Consider the following 18,871-nt stretch of genomic DNA (forward strand, 5'->3'; position numbering starts at 1 on the left):
GTGGTACTTAACTCTTTTTCCAAGTCTACAGGTACGCCTCCTGCTCCGGTTTCCGCTGAAAACGAGTTTGAGGTAGAGAACATTCTGGCCACCAAAAGGGTAAGAGGAAAGACCTTTTTTCTAGTGGATTGGAAGGGGTTTGGTCCTGAGGAGAGAACGTGGGAGCCCCGGGAGAACATCCATGCCCCTCTCATCCTTGATAAATTTCTCTCTGGCCTAAAAAAGGGGGGCCTAAAGGGGGGGGTACTGTAGCGTCGGCGTCCCTGCCTCCTGCTAGGCAGGGACGCCGTTCCCCTCACCTCTTCGCTCCGTGCCCGGCGTCCTCCTCCCACTCTGATGGCAGCGCGCACTGCTTCCCGGTCACTGTGCTTAGGGCGCGCGCGCGCTCCCTCTCTTTTAAAGGGGCCGCGCGCGCCGTCCTAAGGAGGCCCCGGCCAATGGCCGGAGGATCTCACCATATATAAGGCACCTCCTCCAAAATGGAGGTGCCCGAGCAATGTTGTTGCAAAGCCTTTCAACTCTGCTTCAGCCCTCAGGTCCCGTTGCCAGCTTGTTTTCCAGTGCTGTCTACCTGCTTGCAATCCTGCGGTCCGACAGTCTGCCTACCAGCATCTGCCAGTCTGTCTATGGATCAGTCCACCCGCGGACCAGGAAGCACCTGCCAGATACCTGCCTGATACCTGTCTACCTGCTTGCAATCCTGCGGTCCGACAGTCTGCCTACCAGCACCTGCCAGTCTGTCTATGGATCAGTCCGCCCGCGGACCAGGAAGCACCTGCCAGATACCTGCCTGATACCTGCCTGCCTGCCAGCCTGTCCAGAGACTCTTACCCGCTCACCTGGGAGCGCTCACCTGCTACCCGCCTGCTAGCCTACCTGGAGGCTTAGCCGTCACTTGCTGTGACCACCTGCCTGTCCAGAGACTCTTACCCTGCTGTCACTTGCCGTGACCACCTGCCTGTCCAGAGACTCTTATCCTGCTGTCACTTGCCGTGACCACCTGCCTGTCGAGAGACTCTTACCCTGCTGTCACTTGCCGTGACCACCCGCCTGTCAAGAGACTGTCCCCGTCACTCGCCGTGACCTCCTGCCCTTCTACCCAGAGACTGTCCCTGTCACTTGACGTGACTGCCTGCCCGCTTTCCAAGGGAGCCACCCGCTTCCTTACAAGGACTGCCCCTTTGTATAGTAGCTCAGAGGTTGCACCTCTCAGACCCGTTGCAGAGTGGAAGGTTTCAAAGAGTCGTTTAGGATTGTTGGCTAGAGATGTGATGAGAGTGGTAAAGTAGACTTGTTTAGCCGGATGGAGAGCAGAATTATAAGTTTTGAGCATGAACTTATAGTGGATGAAGAGAAACCAAAAACAAGAAAAATACCCAAATAATTGAAAGTAAATGTATAGTGGATGAAGTTTTCTGTCAAAAGAGATTTTCTCCACAGATGCTCCACTCACAAAATAAGAATACTTTGTATGTACAATAAGGCAGGTACATAACTCATCATAGCTCAACATTTCCCGCTCATAATAGAATAACGGAATAGATTCAGGGATAGGCATTTTTTCATAATGGTATATGAAAAGTGCTTGGAGAAAACCGCCTCAAGGAGAAGTCTCTCATCCAGCTCCATTTCGCAGAGATCTCTTATTGGCATCCATTCATGATAAAGCATCTGGAAGGGAGTCAAACATATGAACTCCACCCTAAGCCGAGCAGGGTAGATTATAGAATAGGAAATTTGCTTTTCACAGAGCCTCCTTTTTCTATCCCAGAACTTAACCCTCTTCTTCTGAACTTCTGTTGAAAAGTCAGGATAAATAGATATTTTCCTTCCATCAAGGGTAAGTGAAGAGTGGTCCCTGGCCTTTCGTAGGATAAGGTCTCTCTCTTTAAAATTTTGTAATTTGATGAGTACAGGTCTTGGTGGAGCACCCGGTGGCAAAGGACGTGTAGGAACTCTGTGAGCTCTTTCAATTGCAAAAAATTGAGAGAGAGTGTCTTTGCCAAACATTGTAGTCAGCCAGGATTAAAAAAAAATCAACTGAATTACGACCCTCCGCTTTTTCATGAACCCTGACAAAACGTATGTTATTTCGCCGATGCCTATTCTCTAGGTCATCAACCTTCTTGAGAAGGGCATTGATATTCTGAAGACCTCTCCTGAGATATTTATGTATAGTAGGCATTTGGTCCGCAACAGAACTCACTCTTTCCTCCAACTCATTGACTCGGCTGTTTATTTTCTTCATGTTTTGTCTGATGAGATTAATGTCCTCTCTAAGCCCTCCCATGTGTTAGTTGAGAATTTCTAATGAGAAGCTACAGGATTTTCCAGCAGAGAAAACATCTTGTCGTGTAGGCTCTTGCCCAGAATCATTGACTTCTCCATAGGTGTTGTTAGTGCTCTGCATTTCCTGCACTTCTCTGTTTAACTGTTGCTGTGAGAGTGGTGCCACATTGCCTCCCCTGCACAGTCTCTGTATCTCTCTTCCTCTGTGAGCATACCTGATCAGGTTGTAAATCATCTGAAGGGTCAGAATCTAAGGTCAGTCTGGCAAATCTCCCCAGCTTTGCTGCAGCAGCCTCAGCATCTCTCACTCTGGCTGGTGTGGGGGAGGAGGCGCCATGTTGGAAGGCCCACTATCTGGACTCTGCTCCTTCTGATGCTTGCTTCTGGTCATGTCTGAGTGCACTTTAAAGCTTCTCTGTGTACTTTCCCCCAGCCTTTGGTGTGAAGGAATCAATATTTCACTGCTAATAGGTGGAAATGAAAGGATGCAGAGCAGGAGCAAAGCACAGAGCTTCCATGTGAAGAGGCTGTCAGCAAAAGGTCCTTTTTAAAGGGGAATCTGTAACACTCCCATCATCTGCTCCTGAGCTCACATCAAAGACAATCTGTATTATATGTATTTTATATGAGCACTGCACTTGACGTTTTCTGGCAAAGAAGATGACACACCCGATCTGCCGCTCCATTTTACAATAGGAATAAAAGTGCCCTGTCAGGGATAAAAATTCCCCATTCTTCCAATCGGTACAGTCCCAAATGGTCAGACCAATCAATCACTGACCAATAAGATATCACCTCTCCTGTGGATCCTATGGAGTTATCACCTCTCCTGTGGATCCTATGGTCATAACTTGTTTTCACCAACAAAGTCTTTTACTGCAAATTACCGTAATTGTACATCCCAGTTATGGTAGCGCACAGTAAGAGGTGCAGGAGCCTCCTGTATTTTACATCCGACGCTCCACTATAATCGAGATAATGGCTAACAGGTTTTCATATACAGCTGTAGTGTGGGCCCCTAGAATCAATTCCTATTGGGGCCCCAGACACCCCAGTTTGATCCTGGTTGGGGGTGGGGAGGGTAATTTTGCACCCTGTCGTAAAGAAAAATTGTAAAATCCAAAAAGACATCTCTGGAGAGGGGACATATCACCCTCACATTGAACATATAGGATTATAACTAGAAAAGTGAGAAAGAGCTGACACTTCAACCTCTATTGACGTAGGGCCTCCTGCCGTGGTCAGGTAAATTCAACAAAGAATCTGATGAGAACCAGCCAACAAGTCTAGAATTTGCATACTCAGAGGCGGATAAGTACATTTCCGAAGCAAGGGCTTCCTATTTTCAGAGGACTTGTCTCAGACACTCTGAAGACTGTGGTCAGTGATGAATATTGGGGTTTGCATCGATCCAATATTCATGGGAGATGTATTTTCGACATCGTAGCAAAGGGACGTTCATAACGCATTCACTCACATCATTGTAAGGCCAGCCGAACACCCCCAACTTAATATCGTATAGATGGATAATGCTATCCATGCCATGTTTCATCTCTATAGAAAGGTAAAATCATGATAGAAAACATGACCATGATATTTCCCGCCCGAGACCTCCATGGGCGAAGATATCCTGAAAGTTGGGGATCTCATAAACTTCTAAAAGATCTAGCACACCTATGACAAGTCCTCATATGAGCTCACCAATAGAAGGTATGTGGGTGTAACCGTGATCTTATTAAATCGGAGCTTGGATTTTGGTCATTGGTCAGTCCTGGAAGGTACAGCTTGCTGTAGTTGTATCTGTTTTCCTAAGGAGTTCTTCTAAGGAGTGCTTCCTTGCGCTAAGCTCTGAGCTATTTCTCTGACACAGGTTTAGCACTTTTCTTTATTATCTTTTTGATTTTATGTTAATGTATATATCATATTGTTTGTATCATCTTTGTGTATTTTTTATACACACTGCCTACTTATCAAGATTAGATCACTTGTTTTTATTCTGTTATTCCCACACCCTATCATTTCTTTACTTAGAAAATTGGGCGTGAGGAACGATCAGCACGCCCATATGATGGGGCGTTCGAGCATGTAAATTGTAACTCCCTACATGTATTTCTATAGCAGGACGAAGAGCGTTTGGCGTTCGAAACGTGTAGGTTTCACAGAGGTCTCCACCTTTATTTATTTTATTTTTGCAATGTGTATATCTTTTTAATGGATTAACAATAAAATCATAATTTTATCTGCAATTGGATCCGGAAGCTGGCGCATCACAATGTCGGTGGATATGCACCTTCTCTTTTTGATTGAGGAGAAGGTGACTCCTACAGGGTGAGATAGAAAAATGCAATGAGCCTAAGAACTATCAGGCAGGTAATTGCTTATTACGTGCTTGTTCTACCCTGTGGTGGCTCAAATTGCTCCTGGACCGCTCCTAACAGCGATTCTGCTGCTTCACGTCAACAGAACAGCTCTTCCTCTTCCCGACTGCTCTGTCAAAGAGGCGTGACTGCCAACTTTATGCTGATTGACAGACGGCTCCCAGCAGTTAGGCAACAGGGAGCCAACTGTCAATCAGCATGACACCGGCAGTCACACCCCATCAACAGATCAGAGCGGGAGCTGAAAAATCACTGTCAGGAGCGCTCCGTGACCACTCTGAACCAGCAGATATCGGCGCCTGGCACAACAGGCACATAGTTAGCAAATACTTGCCTGCTAGTTCTTAGGTCCATGGTAAAAAAAAAAAAAAAAGTCCTGGACCACCCCTTTTAATATTAAGGAGCAGGAATTCTCCGCATGATGCTATAATCAAGAAAACATGAAATTCTCTCCTGCCCAGCCAGTCTGCCCAATCTGTTACACCATGATTACCAAAACCTCGACTCATTCCACTGCCCACTTGTATTACCACTTACCCGGCTCTGCTTGGCCCCTGTTACCAGGCCATTGGCTTGTCTGACTGCAAGTGCACATTTCTGAACCGGGAGTCCCTGTGGATTTTCACATCCCCTCGATTTGACATAATGAATTTCAGTGACACAGAGGATTGTTCGGCTAGACTGAACAAACTAGCATCTATTTTTGATAATAAACCGTCAGTGGTGACAACAGAACTGAATTTAAAGATCTCATGTTCCAGATGGAAAACAAAATGACCAGAGAACTTAAAGTTTGGTGGGATCTCACAACCTTGGACACATATATAAAAAAGGAAATGATCCCTAGAGGTCTGCGTTTAAAAAAAAGTCGCCACCACTATATACAATGACGGTTTTCAAGAAGATCAGAATGCGATTCTTAGTCAATGTTCACTGAATCTTATGCACCTCATAATCAAACATGAGGAACTGGAACTGACTTAAATTAAATTGGATATTAAAAATATACAATCGTCTTTGGGGAAATATGTGCAACTAAAAGAATGTAATATTTGTAATGACAAACTGAAATCTAATTTGGCCAATTTGGAGAACACCATTATGGATATAAAAAGATCCAAGTTCAAAAGGGACAGTGAGGACTATGCGCAGAACAAGATTTATAGTTGGAATAAACAATTACCATCCATCTTAAAAAAACGCTCCCACAAACGTTTTCAGAGATCTGGAAGAGGGAGTTTTAAGGAGCATGATGATGTTACGGATAATTCTTTTGCTGCCACCTCTGATGATTACTCAGATTCATCTATGAGTTCAATGGGAGAAATGCAACAATTGTATTTTATCAAAAATAAATTATCTAGTGCTGGTGGAACGATTACAAAAAACGGAGGAAGAGGGTGTGGCGCACCTGAGGGTTCGGTCGCCACAGGGGGGTACTGCATCTTGTGAAAGAGGTGTGGTATCTCCTCTCCCAGGTTAGGATGGAGCACCTGTCAGGACCCCACCTCATCACTCAACACTACACACTCCTGTCCTATGGGGGGCTAGTATGCTCTAGGGTGCTGCCCCAGCAGGATAATGGAGATGGGGGAACCAAAGATAGGGGGAACCATGTAGTGGGTGAGGGTGGAGGATGCACTTTTAGGTTACACTTGTAGATACATATTTAATAGTCAGCCATCTTAAGTTCAAGGTTGTTTGATTGTGGTCTTCACAGCTGGCAGTGGCCTTGTGTAGGAGCCTGCAGCGTGCTGGAGATGCATGGTCCTCGTGCTCTGGCCTTGAGACGAGGAGCAGGATAGAGTTAACGGAGGTCTCTACCCGGTTAAGGTCCCTGCTTAAGAAGGCCTGGAGGGGAGCTGAGGAGGAGAGCTCCGCAGGCAAAAGGATCCCAGGGAATACGGACGGATCGGCATAAGCCACCTGTACTCTCCATTCTGGCCTAGTCAAAGGGACTCCTGCTGCAAGAGGGGTACCGGCCCCCTATATCTGACTTTGTTACTTCACGTCTCAGTCGGAAAAGCCTGAAGGCTAAGTGGTTCCCACCGGGTAACAGACGGAGCGGAGTCGCCACCTGTGCCCTTGTTCTGTGTATAGCCAGAGGGAGACCCAGCCTTGCAACATGCACCGCACACGGACAGGAGAGGCCCAAGGGGGAGATTTCTAGGAACACACCGGTGTTGGGGGTCCTGATAGACGCACCTGAACTACCGGGGTGTGCTGAACCCCCTTCTCTGGTGGCCGCAGCACGCCGTGAGGAGCAAGGAGAAGCCTTGCAACTGACCTTCAACAACGTGAGTAAAGCTTGGAAGACTACATCCATTGCCTCCGGTCCATTATTGCAGCGGGACACCACACCGCACAACTGCACCTACTACGACTCCCCTCATCCTCCTGTTTCCTCTGCCCTGAGGCCCTGCTCCGCCTGTGGGGAGTAGTACTACAGTCGGCTGCCACAACATCCCGCCTCAGAGGACTGCAGCAGCGCTGGTGGCGCATCACCAGACACCACAGGTGGCGTAGTCGTTTATCCACTCATAATTGCCACTCATCAACTAGCCCCTATTTTTAATGTGTGCGCCCTGGGCACGGACCGGGCCGAGGCCGCGACTGCATCCCCATTCTACCAACTGGGCCCGCCGTCCGAGTACACCCTTTTCCAAGGGAGGGCTAGCCACTACTGAAACAGCTAGTGGCGGGTCACACAAGGGCGGGACGTAAGCGTAAATGCAAACAAGTACCCAACACAGAGCAAAAACTGCCATTATTAGTGTCACCTGTTTGGAATCTCTCTAGCTACATCTTATCTGAGAGTCAAATTTCTCTCCTGGCTAAAGGCCTGAGCTTTTCACCTTCTAACGAATTCGACATTTTCAGAACAATTCTGGATGTTAACAAACTAGCACGTAATCTCACCATCCGATGTCATTTTATGGACATGAAAAATCCACAGAATACAGCTTCAGAAGAAGTTTCTCCTAGGACAAGCCAGGATTCCATGTTATTATTCACAGAACAACAGTCTTTATTACAAATGAAACAATTCGAGACGGAATCTTTAATTCCAAATGTAAATTTAAATGACGACTTTCGGGCTGGTAATCCTTTCTTTTACCCACTTCAGTCCAGACCATTGGTTCTGGATCAGTTCCAGGACTTAATTGAAAAAGAACTAGTGGAATTAAAGAATGAATTATCTTCTACTAATTTCTCCGATATCACTTGCATTTATTTGTGAAAAAACCTGAAATTTGGCGAAAATTTTTGAAAATTTAGCAATTTTCAAAATTTGAATTTTTATGCCCTTAAAACAGAGAGATGTGTCACACAAAATAGTGAATAAATAACATTTACCACATATCTTCTTTACATCAGCACAATTTTGGAACCAAATTTTTTTTTTATTAGAGAGCTATAAGGGTTAAAAGTTGACCAGAGATTTCTCATTTTTCCAACAAAATTTACAAAACCATTTTTTTAGGGACCACATCACATTTGAAGTCACTTTGAGGGGTCTTTATGACAGAAAATACCCAAAAGTAACACCACTCTAAAATCTGCACCCCCCAAGGTGCTCAAAACCACATTCAAGAAATTTATTAACCCTTCAAGTGCTTCACAGAAATTTTTGGAATGTGGAAGAAAAAAATTAACATTTAACTTTTTTCACAAAAATGCTACTTTAGACCCAATTTTTTTTTATTTTCACAGGGTTAACAGGAAAAAATGGACCCCAATATTTGTTGTTCAATTTCCCCTGACCACACAGATACCCCATATGTGGGGAAAAACCACTGTTTAGGCGTACGGCAGGGTTCGGAAGGGAAGGAGCGCCATTTGACTTTTTGAAAGTAAAATTTGCTTGAATAATTAGCGGACGCCATGTTGTGTTTGGGGAGCCCCTGATGTGCCTAAACAGTGGAAACCCCCCACAAGTGACACCATTTTGGAAACGAGACCCCTCAGAGAACCTTTACAGAAGTTTAAACATGGAGCCATGACAATAAATAATCAAACTTTTTCCACAAAAATTATGTTTTAGCCCCAAGTTTTTTATTTTCACAAGGGTAAGAGGAGAAAATGGACCCCAAACACTTTTTGCAATTTCTCCTGAGTACGCCAATACCCTATATGTGGGGAAAATACAGTGATTGGGTGCACGGCAGAGTTCAGAAGGGAAGGAGCACTGTGTGACTTTTTGAACGCAAAATTGGCTGGAATTGAGGGCGGACGCCATGTCACGTTTGAAGAGCCCCTGATGTGCCTAAATAGTTGAAACCCCCCACAAGTGACCCCATTTTGGAAACTACACCCCCCAAGGATTTTATCAAGGGGTATAATGAACATTTTGAACCCGGTACGACACATAATTTGATAACATTAGGTCATCATATTGAATAAGTTGTCATTAGTCTTGAGCACAAGTGCTCGCTACTTGAGTTTGCATCGTGTACTCGGGTATGCACCATGTATCGCACGTGCTCGAGTGACATGCTCGAGTCCTGCCCACATGTTTCACGGTTATTAGACACCCAAAACAAACATGCAGGGATTGCTGGTGCATGGCAGGCAATCCCCGCACGTTTTTTTTGACTGTGAAGCATATGGGGCAGAGACTCGAGCACCTGCGATACTCAATGCATACCCGAGCACCCGATGCAAACTCAAGTAGTGAGCACTTGTGCTCAACACTAGTCGCCAACGCCATATCGTCATCTTTTTTGCTTTTGAAAAAAATCCCAACCCTAGCACAACCCTAACCCTAGAGTTTATTTTTCACACCGTTCCTTGTGCAGTATAAGTGATTAGACGACTTTATTCTTTGGGTCGGTGCGATTACAGCGATACCAGAATCCTATCGGGTTTTTATGATTGACAGCTGTCTCACACTAAAAGACGCATTTTTTTGCAAAATCTAGTTTTTGCATTGCCATATTTTGAGAGCTATAATTTTTCCATATTTTGGCCGACAGAGTCATTTGACAACTTGTTTTTTGCGAGATGAGTTGACGTTTTTATTGGTACCATTTTCAGGCACGTGACATTTTTTGATCGCTTTCTATTCCGATTTTTGGGAGGCAGAAAAAGCAAAAACCAACAATTCAGGAATTGTTTTTTTTAATTTTTTTATGCTGTTCCGCGTGTGGTAAAATTGATGAGGTAGCTTTATTCTTTGGGTCTGTACGTTTACAGCGGTACCACATTTATATCTCTTTTTATGTTTTGGAGCTTCTACACAATAAAAGCTATTTTCTATTAAAAATTATTTTTTTGCATCACTTTATTCTGAGAGCTATAACTTTTTTATTTTTCAGCTGATGGAGCTGTATGGCGGCTTGTTTTTTGTGGAACAAGATGACGTTTTCAGTGGTACCATTTTTATTTATATTCATCTTTTTGATCGCGTTTAATTACATTTTTTGTTTGGCGGTATGATGATAAAGAATCGTTTTTTGCTTTGTTTTTTATTTTCATTTTTTACCGTGTTCAATAAAGGAGTTAACTTGTGAGACAGTTTTATAGGTCAGGTCGTTCCGGACGTGGCGATACCAAATATGTGTACTTTTATTGTTTTGTTTGTTTTTTTCATTATAATATTTATTGATGGGTACATTATATTTTTATTTTTGGTGGATTATTTTTTTTTTTTACATTTTTTTACCACTTTTTTTTACTTTTATACTTTGTCCCACTATGGGACTTTCACTTTTTATTCTCTGATCGCCTGTATAACATAGGGATGGAGAACCATCCCTGTGCTATACAGGCTGTCAGCGCTGTAGATGCAGAAGATACTTTGGTCATGCACTGTGCATGATCAAAGTATCTTTCGGCTGTCTGGTGACCTGGATGTTGTCATGACGACATCTGGGTTACCATGACAACCACGGAACCCAGCCTCAGACAGCGCGCGACGGCGGGGAAGAGGTGAGTATGCAGTACTTACCTCCGCAATGCTGTGATCGACTTCGATCGCAGCATTGCGGGGGTTAATGTGCCGGGAGCCATGCGTGATCGCTCCCAGCACATAGCAAAAATCAGCTCACACCCGGCGGCGATCGCGCCCGCACAGCCTGTGTGTGGCCGAAATCAACAGGGCGTACTAATACGTACCTGGCTCTTAAAGCCCAGGGCGCAGGTACAGTACGTATTAGTACGCACTGGGCTGTAAAGGGGTTAAGACCCATAGTGGTGGGGATTGGTTCCCATGGTGAAAAATTAAGTGCCTGGATGGATTTTTACCTACAGCCTCTGGTTCAGGAAACTCCGAGTTACATTAGGGATTCAAAATTCATAGTGACCATTTTTGATAGATTTGAATGGCCAAAAAACTTTGGATGATTGTCCTGTGATGTGGTGGCATTATACCCCCTCAATTCCACACCATATTGCTTTAGGATGGTTAAACTACCACCTTGACACATACAGTTCGTACACTAGAAATAAAAGAATTTCTGGTCATAGCAGTACAGTTCCTCTTAGAGGGTAATTATTTTAGCTTTGATAAAAGTTTTTTTTTTTTATAGAAAAGAGGAGTCAGCATGGGCAGTAAATTTTCTCCTTCGCTAGCGAACATAGTGATGTGTAGGTGGGGGAGCTTTTCATTTACCATAATGATAACACATATAGTGGACACATTGTGTGGTACGGTAGATTTATTGATGACCTCCTCCTGGTGTGGGGGGCACACAGGAGGAGGTGGTACAATTTGTACAGTACATCAACTGCAATCATTTTAATCTTAAATTCACTTAGTTCTACCATTCATCCAAAATTACTTTTTTGGATCTCGAACTTGAGGCTACCAAGGAGAAAGAATTGGTCAAAATTAATCCCCACAGAAAATCTACAGCCTCAAATTCTATTCTATCAGCTAAATGTTGTCATCCGCCACATATTAAGAGAAATATCCCTTACGGTGAGCTAATACCAACAATACAAAATTGTTCAGATAACATCACTTTTCAGAAGGAATCAGAAAAATTTTGTAACAGACTATCCAATAGGTGCTATCCCGAGTGGTCTTTAAGAAAAGCGAGTAGAATTGTCTCCAATATAAATCGGAAAGATATACTCCGAAATAAACAGAAAAATAACATTAACACATTGGATACTAGGGTAACGTTTTCTACCACCTATAGTCCTCAGTATAATAAAATTACATCTAGAATTAAAAAGTATAACCCTATTATATATCAGAACAAGAAACTAAAAAACCTACTTTCTAATGACATCCGCTTTGTAGGCAGGAAAGCGCCCGCTCTGGGAACCATCCTTTCTCCTGGCTTATACACCAGTGAGACTAATACTGTACAACCAAATTGGCTCAGCACAAAAGGTTTCTTCAGATGTGGAGCCAATCGGTGCAAAGCGTGTCTACATGCGGTTAAAACAGATAGTTTTATGTCCTTAAGTAATGATAGAGAATATAAAATTCATGATTTCCTCAATTGTAATTCATCAGGGGTTATATACCTTATAGAATGCACCTTGTATAAGGTCCACTATGTGGGTTGTACCACAGGTGCGCTGAAAGTCCGTATCAGAAGACATCTTTCTGATGCGATTAATTTGGAAGCCATAAATACATCAGCAGTATCGAGGCATTTTGCGAGAGTTCATAAAGGTGACACTTCATTCTTTAAATATATGGAGATAGAGAAGGTATATAGATCCACACGAGGGGGGGATCATAAGTGCAAACTTCTGAACCGGGAGTCCCGGTGGATTTTCACATTGGATACCACAGGGGTTAAATTCAAGACAGGATCTGATACTGCAGTATTAAGAAATATAATTCTGCATTTATTTCCATGCATGTACACTGGGTACGGAAAGTATTCAGACCCCTTTACATTCTTCACTCTTTGTTTCATTGCAGCCATTTGGTAAATTCTAAAAAGTTCATTTTTTTCTCATTAAAGTCCACTCTGCACACCATCTTGACTGAAAAAAAACAGAAATGTAGAAATTTTTGCAAATTTAATAAAAAAGAAAAACTGAAAGATCACACGGGCATAAGTATTCAGACCCTTTGCTCAGTATTGAGTAGAAGCACCCTTTTGGGCTAGTACAGCCATGAGTCTTCTTGGAAATGATGCAACAAGTTTTTCACACCTGCATTTTGGGATCCTCTGCCATTCTTCCTTGCAGATCCTCTCCAGTTCCGTCAGGATGAATGGTAAATGTTGGTGGACAGCCATTTTCAGGTCTCTCCAAAGATGCTCAATTGGGTTTAGGTCAGGGCTCTGGCTGCGCCAGTCAAGAATGGTCACATAGTTGTTCTGAAGCCACTCCTTTGTTATTTTAGCTGTGTGCTTAGGGTCATTGTCTTGTTGGAAGGTGAACCTTTGGCCAAGTCTGAGGTGCAGAGCACTCTGGAAGAGGTTTTCATCCAGGATATCTCTGTACTTGGCCGCATTCATGTTTCCTTCAATTGCAACCAGTCGTCCTGTCCCTGCAGCTGAAAAACACACCCATAGCATGATACTGCTGTTATGATCTGCTACAAGAACTAAGGAAAGAGAGGAAATCTGTCCATACAATAGGACTAAGCTGATCCCCTACGATGCAGCGGGCAACCTGTTCCTTGTGAACAGACCCGCCTTCGTCCGCGGATAGTCTGAACGCAGACCTATAGATTAAAGGGAGGGGTCCCTAAAAGAACTAAGGACTGAGACAAAATTGGACACCTCCTGGCAGAAGTAGTAGCAGAAGAAGACAAACAGACAAAAGTACTTAGTGGTCCAAGGACCAAACAAACTAGAGAGATACAGTAGGTACAAAGCACCTGGCTAGATTAAGAGTCAAAGTAACACTGAAGTCCAGCAAAGCCTGAAGGGCGGATCTGGAATAAATAGGCAGAAGGTCACGTGACCACAAAATAGAAAAAACTAACAGGAGGGTTCTAACAACTGCCACCACCATGTTTCACTGTATTAGGCAGGTGATGAGCAGTGCCTGGTTTTCTCCACACATACCACTTAGAATTATCACCAAAAAGTTCTATCTTCGTCTCATCAGACCAGAGAATCTTATTTCTCATAGTCTGGGAGTCCTTCATGTGTTTTTGAGCAAACTCTATGCAGGCTTTCATATGAGGAGAGGCTTCCGTCTGGCCACTCTGCCATAAAGGCCCAACTGGTGGAGGGCTGCAGTGATAGTTGACTTTGTGGAACTTTCTCCCATCTCCCTACTGCATCTCTGGAGCTCAGCCACAGTGATCTTGGGGTTCATCTTTACCTCTCTCACCAAGGCTCTTCTTCCACGATTGCTCAGTTTGGCTGGACGGCCAGGTCTAGGAAGACTTCTGGTGGTCCCAAACTTCTTCCATTTAAGGATTATGGAGGCCAATGTGCTCTTATGAACCTTGAGTAATGCAGAAATTCTTTTATAACCTTGGCTAGATGTGTGCCTTGCCACAATTCTGTCTCTGAGCTCCTTGGGCAGTTCCTTTGAGCTCATGATTCTCATTTGGTCTGACATGCACTGTGAGCTGTGGGGTCTTATATAGACAGGTGTGTGCCTTTCCAAATCAAGTCCTATCAGTTTAATTAAACACATTTGGACTCCATTGAAGGAGTAGAACCATCTCAAGGAGGATCACAAGGAAATGGACAGCATGTGACTTAAATATGAGTGTCTGAGCAAAGGATCTGAATACTTATGACCATGTGATATTTCAGTTTTTCTTTTTTAATAAATTTGCAAAAAAATTCTACATTGCTGTTTTTTTCAGTCAAGATGGGGTGCAGAGTGTACTTTAATGAGAAAAAAAATGAACTTTTTAGAATTTATCAAATGGCTGCAATGAAACAAAGAGTGAAAAATTTAAAGGAGTCTGAATACTTTCCGTACTCACTGTATGTATCTATATACACTGCTCCAAAAATAAAGGGAACACTTAAAACAACAGAATATAACTCCAAGTAAATCAAACTTCTGTGAAATCAAACTGTCCACTTAGGAAGCAACACTGATTGACAATCAATTTCACATGCTGATGTGCAAATGGAATAGACGATAGATGGAAATTATTGGCAATTATCAAGACACCCTTAATAAAAGAGTGCTTCTGCAGGTGGGGACCACAGACCACATCTCAGTACCAATGCTTTCTGGCTGATGTTTTGGTCACTTTTGAATGTTGGTTGTGCTTTCACACTCGTGGTAGCATGAGACGGACTCTACAACCCACAGAAGTTGCTCAGATAGTGCAGCTCATCCAGGATGGCACATCAATGCGAGCTGTGGCGAGAAGGTTGGCTGTGTCCAGAGGCTGGAGGCACTACCAGGAGACAGGCCCGTACACCAGGAGATGTGGAGGGGGCCGTAGGAGGGCAACAACCCAGCAGCAGGATCGCTATCCCCGCCTTTGTGCAAGGAGGAACAGGAGGAGCACTGCCAGAGCCCTGCAAAATGACCTCCAGCAGGCCACAAATGTGTCTGCACAAATGGTTAGATACCGACTCCATGAGGGTGGTATGAGGACCCGACGTCCACAGATAGGGGTTGTGCTCACAGCCCAACACCATGCAGGACGCTTGGCATTTGCCACAGAACACCAGGATTGGCAAAGTCGCCACTCGCGCCCTCTGTTCTTCACAGATGAAAGCAGGTTCACACTGAGCACATGTGACAGACGTGACAGAGTCTGGAGTCGCCGTGGAGAGTGACATCCTTCAGCATGACCGGTTTGGCAGTGGGTGAGTAATGGTGTGGGGTGGCATTTCTTTGGAGGGCCACACAGCCCTCCATGTGCTCGCCAGAGGTAGCCTGACTTCCATTAGGTACCGAGATGAGATCCTCAGACCCCTTGTGAGACCATATGCTGGTGCGGTTGGCCCTGGGTTCCTCCTAATGCAGGACAATGCCAGACCTCATGTGGCTGGAGTGTGTCAGCAGTTAATGCAAGATGAAGGCATTGAAGCTATGGACTGGCCCGCCCGTTCCCCAGACCTGAATCCGATTGAGCACATCTGGGACATCATGTCTCGCTCCATCCGCCAATGTCACGTTGCACCACAGACTGTCCAGGTGTTGGCGGATGCTTTAGTCCAGGTTTGGGAGGAGATCCCACAGGAGACCATCTGCAACCTCATCAGGAGCATGCCCAGGCGTTGTAGGGAGGTCATACAGGCACGTGGATAGATATATAGATATATATATATATATATATACACAGTACAGACCAAAAGTTTGGACACACCTTCTCATTTAAAGATTTTTCTGTATTTTCATGACTATAAAAATTATACATTCACACTGAAGGCATCAAAACTATGAATTAACACATGTGGAATTATATACTTAACAAAAAAGTGTGAAACAACTGAAAATATGTCTTATATTCTAGGTTCTTCAAAGTAGCCACCTTTTGCTTTGATGACTGCTTTGCACACTCTGGGCATTCTCTTGATCAGCTTCAAGAGGTAGTCACCGGAAATGGTTTTCACTTCACAGGTGTGCCCTGTCAGGTTTAATAAGTGGAATTTCTTGCCTTATAAATGGGGTTGGGACCATCAGTTGTGTTGTGCAGAAGTCTAGTGGATACACAGCTGATAGTCCTACTGAATAGACTGTTAGAATTTGTATTATGGCAAGAAAAAAGCAGCTAAGTAAAGAAAAACGAGTGGCCATCATTACTTTAAGAAATGGAGGTCAGGCAGTGCGAAAAATTGTGAAAACTTTGAAAGTGTCCCCAAGTGCAGTTGCAAAAACCATTAAGCGCTACAAAGAAACTGACTCATATGAGGACCGCCCCAGGAAAGGAAGACCAAGTGTCACCTCTGTTTCTGAGGATAAGTTTATCCAAGTCACCAGCCTCAGAAATCGCAGGTTAACAGCAGCTCAGATTAGAGACCAGGTCAATGCCACACAGAGTTCTAGCAGCAGACACATCTCTACAACAACTTTTAAGAGGAGACTTTGTGCAGCAGGCCTTCATGGTAAAAGAGCTGCTAGGAAACCACTGCTAAGGAAAGGAAACAAGCAGAAGAGACTTGTTTGGGCTAAAGAACACAAGGAATGGACATTAGACCAGTGGAAATCTGTGCTTTGGTCTGATGAGTCCAAATTTGAGATCTTTGGTTCCAACCACCGTGTCTTTGTGCAACGCAGAAAAGGCGAACGGATGGACTCTACATGCCTGGTTCCCACCGTGAAGCATGGAGGAGGAGGTGTGATGGTGTGGGGGTGCTTTTCTGGTGACACTGTAGGGGACTTATTAAAAATTGAAGGCATACTGAACCAGCATGGCTACCACAGCATCTTGCAGCGGCATGCTATTCCATCCGGTTTGCGTTTAGTTGGACCATCATTTATTTTTCAACTGGACAATGACCCCAAACACACCTCCAGGCTGTGTAAGGGCTATTTGACCAAGAAGGAGAGTGAAGGGGTGCTACACCAGATGACCTGGCCTCCACAGTCACCAAACCTGAACCCAATCGAGATTGTTTGGGGTGAGCTGGACCGCAGAGTATAGGCAAAAGGGCCAACAAGTGCTAAGCATCTCAGGGAACTCCTTCAAGATTGTTGGAAGACCATTTCCGGTGACTACCTCTTGAAGCTCATCAAGAAAATGCCAAGAGTGTGCAAAGCAGTCATCAAAGCAAAAGGTGGCTACTTTGAAGAACCTAGAATATAAGACATATTTTCAGTTGTTTCACACTTTTTTGTTAAGTATATAATTCCACGTGTGTTAATTCATAGTTTTGATGCCTTCAGTGTGAATGTATAATTTTTATAGTCATGAAAATACAGAAAAATCTTTAAATGAGACGGTGTGTCCAAACTTTTGGTCTATACTGTATATATATATATATATATATATATATATATATATATATATATATATATATATATATATATATATATATATATATATATATATATATATATATGTATATATATATTGTAAGGCAGCACTACTTATTATCCTGGGGGATACTCGCTTTGCTGCGTCAATCACTCACATATGGTACACTTCCATTTTTAAAGAATGCTCAGCAGTTTATTACATCTTCATAAACTGTATTTCACATACAACATGTCCACGAGCCCAAGTGGCAGACCGGCCCACTTGGCTCTAATTACAGCCTCCCGCAAGGTAATAAAAGTATGTCCATGAAAATGTCCATAACATAAAGAGTATTACCTTTATCGGCTTTAGCTGCTTCAGTCCTGTTCATACGCCACCACTGTGGCTCTCAGGCTTGACCACACGTGGTCTCCAGCCCTTTAAGGTTTTTGTGGCACTCCGAGGCTTACTGGCATCCCCCACACTCTCACACGGGGATCCAGGCTTCACCTCCACCGGAGTCCACCAGGCCTCACCAGGCCTCACAGGAGCGGTGCTCCCCACACACACAGGGAACAGCCTCGTTCCAGCCGTCACTCCCTTTAAGGACGCTTGTGTGGCACTCCGAGGCTTACTGGCATCCCACACACACACTCAGGGATCCAGGCTTCACCTCCACCGGAGTCCACCAGGCCTACCAGCCTCACAGGAGCGGTGTTCCCCCTACACACAGGGAACAGCCTCGTGCCTGACACACGGTGCCCACACAGGAGCTCCCAACACATAGGAACTCCTACATACCGGAACACGTCCACACAGGAACACACAGGCTTTTTATATCTTGCAGCACACTCACAGATAGGACCTTAACTGATGTCAGAGTCATGTGTCCACACCCTCTGTGTGCATAAGGACCTGTGTGATGTCACAGTCATGTGACCAGTCCATTAAAGGGGAAGTACATGGTCATTCAAAAACACACCGAACCATTAAAGGGATGTTTGCTACACCACATATTCCCCCCCTCTGTTCAAACTTGTGGGGTTGAACACATAATATATAAAACAGTCTATATCCCACAGTTCACACTGAGACCATGCACTTGACCCTTGCGTTGTCCAGCCCCTGGAACATTAAACATTGACATTAGTCCACTCCTTAGGGACCCACCATCTGTCAATGTCATCGACTCCGTCAAGTCACATTTCCGGGTCGTAAACTTGTCAGACTTCCGCCGCTCCCAGCGGCTCCCCCGCTCCCAGCGGTCAGTCGTAGCCTTGTCAGGTCTCCCCCCGCTCCCAGCGGTCAATCGAAACCCTACCAGGTCTCCCCCGCTCCCAGCGGTCAATACAACAGTGTGACTCTACATGGTTCCGTCCTGTATTGGGTCGATTGTATG

Source organism: Phyllobates terribilis, unplaced genomic scaffold, assembly GCF_046119375.1.
Source record: "Phyllobates terribilis strain yellow unplaced genomic scaffold, ASM4611937v1 Scaffold_17__1_contigs__length_24005725, whole genome shotgun sequence".
Classification (NCBI taxonomy): domain Eukaryota; kingdom Metazoa; phylum Chordata; class Amphibia; order Anura; family Dendrobatidae; genus Phyllobates; species Phyllobates terribilis.